This window comes from Neophocaena asiaeorientalis, unplaced genomic scaffold, assembly GCF_003031525.2.
Source record: "Neophocaena asiaeorientalis asiaeorientalis breed wild unplaced genomic scaffold, Neophocaena_asiaeorientalis_V1.1 scaffold4, whole genome shotgun sequence".
Taxonomy (NCBI): domain Eukaryota; kingdom Metazoa; phylum Chordata; class Mammalia; order Artiodactyla; family Phocoenidae; genus Neophocaena; species Neophocaena asiaeorientalis.
Window position 1 is genome coordinate 4,878,483 of NW_020173682.1, and position 7,893 is coordinate 4,886,375.

General features: G+C 51.9%; 1 pseudogene; it reads left to right on the top strand.

The window, feature by feature from the left end:
* The first annotated feature begins 2,832 nt into the window (after positions 1–2,832).
* The window catches only part of LOC112402886 (60S ribosomal protein L15-like), a 45,317-nt pseudogene continuing 40,256 nt past the window's right edge, over positions 2,833–7,893 (top strand).

Below are 7,893 nucleotides of genomic sequence, written 5' to 3' on the forward strand. Positions count from 1 at the left end.
GCATCTTTCCCTCCAGGCAGCCCCGCTGTGAGGTGTCAGCTTTGCAGAAGACAGGCCCGAGGGCCCCATCAGAGGACAGCAGAAAGGGGACAGGGGAACGTCCAGGCTTCTCCTGGTCACACCACATGGCTTTGATTTCTGGCCACAGTTAGCCCTGCTCTGGGGTAACCCAGATATCAATGATGAGGCCAGATATCAGGAATTACCATCTGAGCTGTCACAGGTGGGACAGGTAAAGGAGGGTTACAGGTGACAATATATGAAGGGCCACCAGCCTAAATGACAGAAGCATCCCACCTTAGTCATCTTCTGTGCAGGAATCCCGTATTTTTAGGGGAAGCTCAGACACAGCTCTCAGTGTTCCCACCATGTGGGCGAAGGGAGAAGCATGGAGAAATTCAATCCATGGACAAATCTCAGTCCTAAGTGTTAGTCCTGGTTTCCAGCATCTTCCTCATAAAATCTTTGCCCGGAGCCATCACAGAAAGGACAAAATTGTCTGATTTCCACATTGTCTTTCTGTCTTCCGTCAATAAGTTGGCTGACCTTGAACGAGCCCATTTGGTGCTCACTCTTTCCGGTTGTATAATGAGGATGGCGTTGGTCTGGGAGCACAGAGGTCACTGCCAGCACTAATGCTTTACGGTCGTCTCCCGGTAACGCTATTCCCTCTGCCGGGCTGGGAGATGGGGATAGCTGAGTAGGCGGCAGTACTGGGCAGTGGTTAGAGCTTTGCCTCTAGAGTGGGAGAGACTTGGCTTAGGTGTTGGCCCCTCTCCGGGCTCAGAGCACCTCCTGCTCTGATAGAGGTCGGCTGTGACATTAAACCAGCTAGCTGGCCTCCATCAACCAGACCTACACACCAGGTCAGGCTTGAAGTGACTCAGCACAAAGATTGCCTAAGGGATTTGGGACAGCATCACAACCATGGCTCCATCTCAAAATCAGGGGAAAGTCAACACTCTTATCCAAACAATCTACTGTAAATACAACACAAATCAGAATGAAGCCTTTCCGATGTGGACCCAGCTGCCAGGAGGGATGAGCGTTGGCCGGCCTGTGTGGTGACCCTGGGGCTCATGGTGTAAGAGGTCAGGCTTGGGAGGAAGTCAGCACCTCTCAGCGGCCTGAGGGTGGGCGAGGGCCCTGTGTAACCATCCGTCCGGCTAAGGAGGGGCTGGGAGGCAGATGGGTGAGGGGAGAAGTCCTGCACGAAACCTTTTCACTTTTCTGTAGAGCGAGGACCCTAATGGTAAAAAGTGAAAATAATCACTTCCTTTTCCTCAGGCAGAGGGTGACACCTTTTAAAGAGTTTCTCCTAACTGTTCCCTCGGGCACTAGATCCGAGGTCCCTTTTGTGCTCCCTGTTTAGACTTGATGTTTTAATTGAGAACTTGAAAGCACGGGGAATTTCTGATCGCCCACTGGACCTGAAAGCTGAAAAAGCAACTCTATTCCCAGCAAGCCCGAGGCTCTGGCTGCATGATGGAATCATGCAGCTGGACTGTGCAGGGGCCGGGGAGAGACGCAGATCCCTTCCTCAGGCCACAGGCACATCTGTTTCCCACCGAATGGCCCAGCCCTGGGGGTCCTTTTTCAAAGGCTGCCTTATTACTGGGGCTCCCTCCTATTTTGTAGGGCAGCCACTCCGCCCTGGCCCGTTCTTCCACCCACAAAGCACATCCCCTGCTCTTGGTGAGGCTGTTCTGTCAAGCAATAGCAGATGCCCCTTTTCATTCCCAAGGGGATGGGACGAAGCGCAAATGAATTACAGCCATGAAGCCTTCAGTCGGATTTTCTTGTCCAGTACGCTTCGCGTGGATGGGGGACTGTGTTTCATCTAAGAAGCAGTAAACAGGGGAATGAGGTTCTAGAGACATTTAAAGGGAACCTAGAGAGTTCTGACATTCCTGAGACGAGGAAGCATTTCGCTCTGAAGTTTCAGGTCACTAAGCGGGGCTGAACCCCAGGAAGCTGACGCTGGTGGGAATGTCCTGGCAGAAGGACAGGAGCCCCAGGCTGGTCCGACACTCCTGCTACTTGGCTGGGAAGCCCGGCACTGGGAAGACAGCTCATTACTTTTGTCTCTATTACTTGCCTCGATGTGGAGGGCCCGTGATGAGTTGCACTGACATCAAGAAAAAAGAGTTGAGGGGGAAATATACCGGATAGTGACAAGCTGGGAAGGCTGAAGGACCGGTAATGTTCGAAACGTTCACTAGAGTTTTCCTGAAAACGAGGTTGGGTGGGAAAAGAGTGGCCTGTCCCCTGGCTTGGCTCACTGCCCAGGTGGGCTCTGGGCATCGTCAAGGCCACCAGCAGCAGGGTTTTCAGATGTTCTACAGAGCACATGGCGGTCCTAGGGTGTCTCAGAGATTCAGATCCAGTAACTCCAGGATCCGCTCAGGAAACGGTCTTCCCTGCAAATGCACCAAGCCTGAGAGCTGGACATAACACGCCTGTCGCGTTACATCAAGTTCAGGACCAGCTTATTTCTGTCAAGTTCGGGAGAATCTTCTGGTCCTGCAAGTTTTCAAGGAATGGGACATAAATGGAGAGGCATGTGCCTCTCACCCACTCAGGGTAGGTCCAGGATTTGTGGGACCAATGCTTATTCAATTCAGAAATAAGGGAAATAGTACCACATCGTCAGTGCAAAATCAGGGACAGGGCCTTGGAAGGGACTTGTACATGGCAGAGACTCTGAAGCTTAAGCGCTTCTAACTTCACAGTACATTATCTCTGTCCCCTGCCATGGTTATCAGCAAAGGGCAGTTAGGTTACTCACCGCCAACTTACCCTGTGGTCATGGAGTCACAGAACATGGCGACAATGGCCCTTGGTGGCCTGAACAGGCTTTGGTTCCCCCCAGCAACTAAGGCACCTCCTAGAATCTCTGTTACAGAAGATAAAGCCAAGAAGGCATGCGTCCCACGTCCTCCAAGCGCACATCAGGCTCCCCAGGGCACAAGTTTCTTGCACCCTTGCCTCTCCCGGGGCCTGGCCGAGTGCTGGCACAGAGCCAGCTCATGGCTGAATGGATGCTGAAGTGAAGAATTAAATTGAAGGCAAAAACCCAGATCCCCAGGTGAGAGTGAAATTCCCAGACTGGGCTCAGAGGTGAGGGGCAATTCCCTTCCCGTGCCTACGAGACAAGTGCGTTCCTGCTTTGCCGGCAGTGGGATGATAAGCCTCTCCCTGTCTGTCGAGGAGGGGGGTTCTTCTGGGTCGTGTCCAGGGCCCCCAAGGAGCCCTTAGGCCTGGGCTTCCTGGCACGTGGGAATTTCTCTCTCCAGAGAAGGTGGTGCTGGAGAGGCTTGCAGACGTAATCCAGCTGTCGTCCCTCGGCTTCCAGCCCCTCACCCTTGGCTCTCCTGCTGAGTTTGGACAAGCAGGCCCCTTCCTGCTCTTCCTTGAGATGGTGCCTGGACCAAGTGCTTTCCACTGTGGGAGACGGAAAGATGAAGGTCTCTGCCTCAGCCTATGAGCTGACAGGGCTTCGGGCCAGAAGTCAGCGCGTGGAAGGAAACCTCGCGCAGGGTCAGATTTCGTCTGGTAGAAATTGGTACGATGTGGGGCGGGGGGAGCCTGGACGTGGGGGTGGAGGTGCTGTCGACAGCAAAGGCTTCAGGCGGGGCTAACCTCTGTCCACAGGCTGGATGAGGGAGGGCCTCACCGTGTGCCGAGCCTGAGTGATGGTGAAGGAGATTGTTCCACGGGACACTGACGCAAAGAGCCACTGTGCCGGGAAAGAGGGTCAAGTGGGCTTGGGGAACGGCAGACGCCATCGCCTGCTGGGACATGTGTCGTGTGTATAGTGTATTAACGTCTGAAAAGGCTTACAGCCGAATAAGCAAAACGAAACAACGTTCACTCTGCCAGCACTTCCCAAGTGTGCTGGTCACAGCACCCTTGTTCGGGTCACACCACGGACATGCCACGGGCCACACTGGAACGGAATCGAAACCCAGCTGAGGCTGAAGATGGGACTGACCGAGCGGGAGGGCGGCCCCGCGTGGCTTTGGCTGGATGGAGGGATGGCGTGGGGTGTGCCGAACACTCATTGAGCCTTGATGGTCAGGACTCTGCCCTGCAGTCGGAGGCAGGAGTCTGTAGGGAACCTTTGGGAAAAGGTGGGGGCAGAGGGGGTAAAAAATAAAACACACCCTCAGGCAGTAATGCATGTCTTGCTTGGGCAAGAGATATGGGGGAAACAGGGTCCCACTGTATGAGGTCAAGACAAGGGAGCCCACGGGGAGACTGAGAACCTGCTGAAGAAGATCTACTAGGATGACAGGTGTTCCCACGATGGGTGCTATCAGGATGAGGGGTGTTAATGATACGCCTAAAATATGACTATGATTATTTACTATATTTATTACCATGAGTGGTGATACTATGAGTGGTGAAGCTTTATTGTTTGCAAGGTTATTTGCAAGGTTATTTAAATCTCCTTGGATCCACAGAAAAACTCTGTGAGACGGATGACGGTCCTTAACGTTATTCACTCTTGGGATGAGATAAGTTGAGTAAGTTGCTGACTTTCACTTAAGCAATAGATGCTGGAACTTGGACTCAAGCGCTGGGCTCGAAGTTTCTGGTCCTTCCTCCGGGAGGAGCCAGCAGTCCTGTGGCCCTCTGGTGGCCCTTCTTGGGGGACAACCCGCAGGAGGGGGCCAGGGCCCCGGGATCCCTTTGGGGAGGATCAGAGGAAAGGCTGCCCGGGTCCTTGGTGCTTCAGCTGCCATGTTGCCCAGAGCCAAAGGCACAGAGGTGGTAGGAGATTGTGCCCTGTAGAGGTTCCCCTAAAAGTTGGGGATGGCCAGGGTGCGAGGCCAGAAAGACAGCTCTTTTCCCTCACGTTTATCTCTTTGGCCCCTGCTAAGCCAGAAGAAGAAGTGAACAGGGCTCCGGCCTGTGCAGGGTTCTCTAGCTTTGGAGGAAAGGCACAGACATCTGCCCTAATTGTATAGCAGGCTTCTCCCCAGATTGGAAAGGCGGAGTGAGGAAGCCTGGATCCATTTTCAAGCTGTCTTATAGGCTTGTTCTGGGGTTCTGAGACCCGAAGGGGACCAGCTGATTCCAGGTATTCAGCCCCAGGGCCCTGAGCTGCAGGTGGACCCGGGGCGAAGGGAGGGGTCCACATGTAATCCCACCCCAGCCTTGGGTCATGTGTGGATCTCGAAGCCAGCCTGAGAAAGCTGTGGCTGCAAAGACCACCTGGAGATGATTCAAAGTCGTGAATCACCCCCAGGGAGCAATAGGCCTGACCCACAGGCCACCTGGTGCATGTTCAGATGCTGTGAGCGAGGGATGTGGTCACAGAGCAGAGCGAGGTGCAAGCCTCAGGGCTTACAGGAGGAAGGTTCAGAACACAGAGGGGCCGAAAGCAGAGCCCTTCGGGACAGTGGGAAGCAGCCCGGCGGGGGTGGGATTGCCCCGAGAGGGGCTCAGTTGGAGGGGAGGGACCCAGGGCCAAGAAGTGCTGGGGGTGGGGAGACAGCTGAGTGCGCTCGGGAGGAGAGAGAGAGCAACGTGTGAGCAGAGGACCAGCGAGGCGAGGACTGTGGGCTGAGATGAGACAGAATGAGTGAGACAGGCAGGTGGAGGCACGGCGGGGGCGATGGAGTGGATGCCCCGGGGAGCCCCTCCTGGGCACCGTGCTGGCGGGCTTGAACTGCAGCGGTGGTTGGTACCGCGTGTGGAGTGGGGGGCAGAAGGGAGGAACAGAACCAGGAAGCGGGCTCGGCGTGCAATGAGAGAGCCTCGCGGGCTGCACTCCCGGCCAGGGAAGGCTCGTGGGTCACGGCCAAGGCGGCAACAGTTTGGCCTCCCGTCACCATGAGCGATGGGGCAAGGTGTCGTGAATGCATCTTCTAGAACACCCAGTCCACTTGATGTCGACCCGCACCCACTCCTCAGGCCACAGAAGGAAAAGTCTTGCGGGAGATTCCGAGTGTCCTGCCTGGGGAGCTCTGCACCCATGGGCTCCCGGGTCAGCACACAGCCTCCTCGTCAGCCCTGATGGCCCAACTTCTCCTCCAGGAAACCGTGCAGACCCCCTTCCAGCGGGAACTCCCTTACGAGGGCACCCCTACCGTGTCTGTACCTTCTCAGCCGCCTTGCATCCCATACCAGGCTCACTGCCCCAAATCCCCTTCTAATTGTACCACCTGCCTGCCTGGAAACGCAAAGTGATCCACAAGGTGAAAATAAGGCAAAGTAGAGATGCGCGTCCTTGCGGTGTCATGCTGGAGCCTGATCCAAAGGCCCTTCCAAGGATGGTTCAAAACCCATGCCTTTGCTGGCCTAACCATTTGCTACAGATCAGGACCTAAATTCACTGAAGTTACTTGGAGATTTATGCCAAATAGTGATGCAAATTATTTCTGTCGGATAGAAAAGTCAACCCCAATGGCTATATGGACATAAACCAATTTAGAAAACTCTAACCTGGTGTCTAATTCCACACGCTTTCTTCGGTGGCTGTAAATACTGTACTTCAAACGCTCTTTAAATCAGCTCGTCTGTTTGTTTCCTCATTAACGAGTTCAATAAATCTTTGACACAGGTTTATTCTGTTTTTATGCATTTGTGTTTTTAACATTTGGGAAATTTGACACTTTTAGAGATTGTTTCATAGAAAGGCCCCAGTGGGCTTCCTTGTTGAAGCCCATTAAACTGTGTCACCCCCAGAAGGGTCCCATGTTCTGCTTGGTCCCAGGCATGCGCTTTCCTGGGTCCCAAAGTCAGTCTCCAGGAGCGAGAGAACGCCGTCTCTGGCGACTCTCTGGTTTTCTGGGGTTTCTTGGATTTTTGGTTTCAATATTTCAAATTCTGATTCTATGTTTCTGCTTTTGTTTCTGGTCTGTGTAACAGTCTCTTTCCACTGCCCGTTCCAGTGAAACCAGTTTTCATCTTGGGTCACTAGTTGGCCTTGACATTCTTCTCATGCGTCAGGAAACTCTGGGTCTGGGTCACACTGTCTTCAAGACCGGTGGGTATCTGACCACTAGGCTGGTCTCCACCGCATGGGGAGAGAGCACCCTGTGCATCTGGTCTGTGCACAGCTGCTAAGCTAAGCCTCCTTGGTGAAAGCAGGGATTGGAAATCTGCCTTTATGGGCTGATCTCTTGGTGACCCATTATGGTCTGTTGGGCTGGGTGGATGGTGGGAGAATCTAGTTTGTTAATTTTTTGTTGTTTGTTTATCTATTAGGAATCAAATCGATTAAGAAAATATTTCACGCCCACCGGAACGGAGAATGGCTCTTTGAGAACTCGATGGGTGAGTTTCACTATTTCTGTGATTACCTTTGACCTGCAGCTCAGCGTATAGAACTACAACTGCAAGTTCTCGGTGGTTCTGTACATCTGTCCTTGAGAACCACCTCTGTTTCTCGTTGTTTCCGTGTGAAATATATTCTGGAGAATATTAATAAATGTGAGGATATAAATTTGATGATGATGTATTTTCTAAAAGAAGTTCTGTTCAGATTGGTTTATAGAGAATTGTAAACATTTACCTGTATCTAATATTCCCTGAGTTTCTAGAAAATAAAGAAACTGGACTTCTAGTACTTTAGATGTTCTGGTCTTTTAAGGAAAAAAAAAAAGGTCCTCTTACAGAAACTGCTAGTTCAGAAATCTTTTAATTAAGAATCTCAGTTCACATAAGCAAGGTGAATTGTTAAATAAATCAAACTGGTTTAATAATTTTGGTTTAAAAACCAGCTGCATGACTTTTCCTCGATTTTATAAGCGTGGACTATAATACAAGGATACATTTTACTTAAAGATTTGGATTTGTTTTCTCATAAGAGACTACTTATAATGTAAGCTTCCTGAGGTTTTTTTTTTTTTTTTTTTTTTTTTTTTTTTTTTTTTTTCTGTT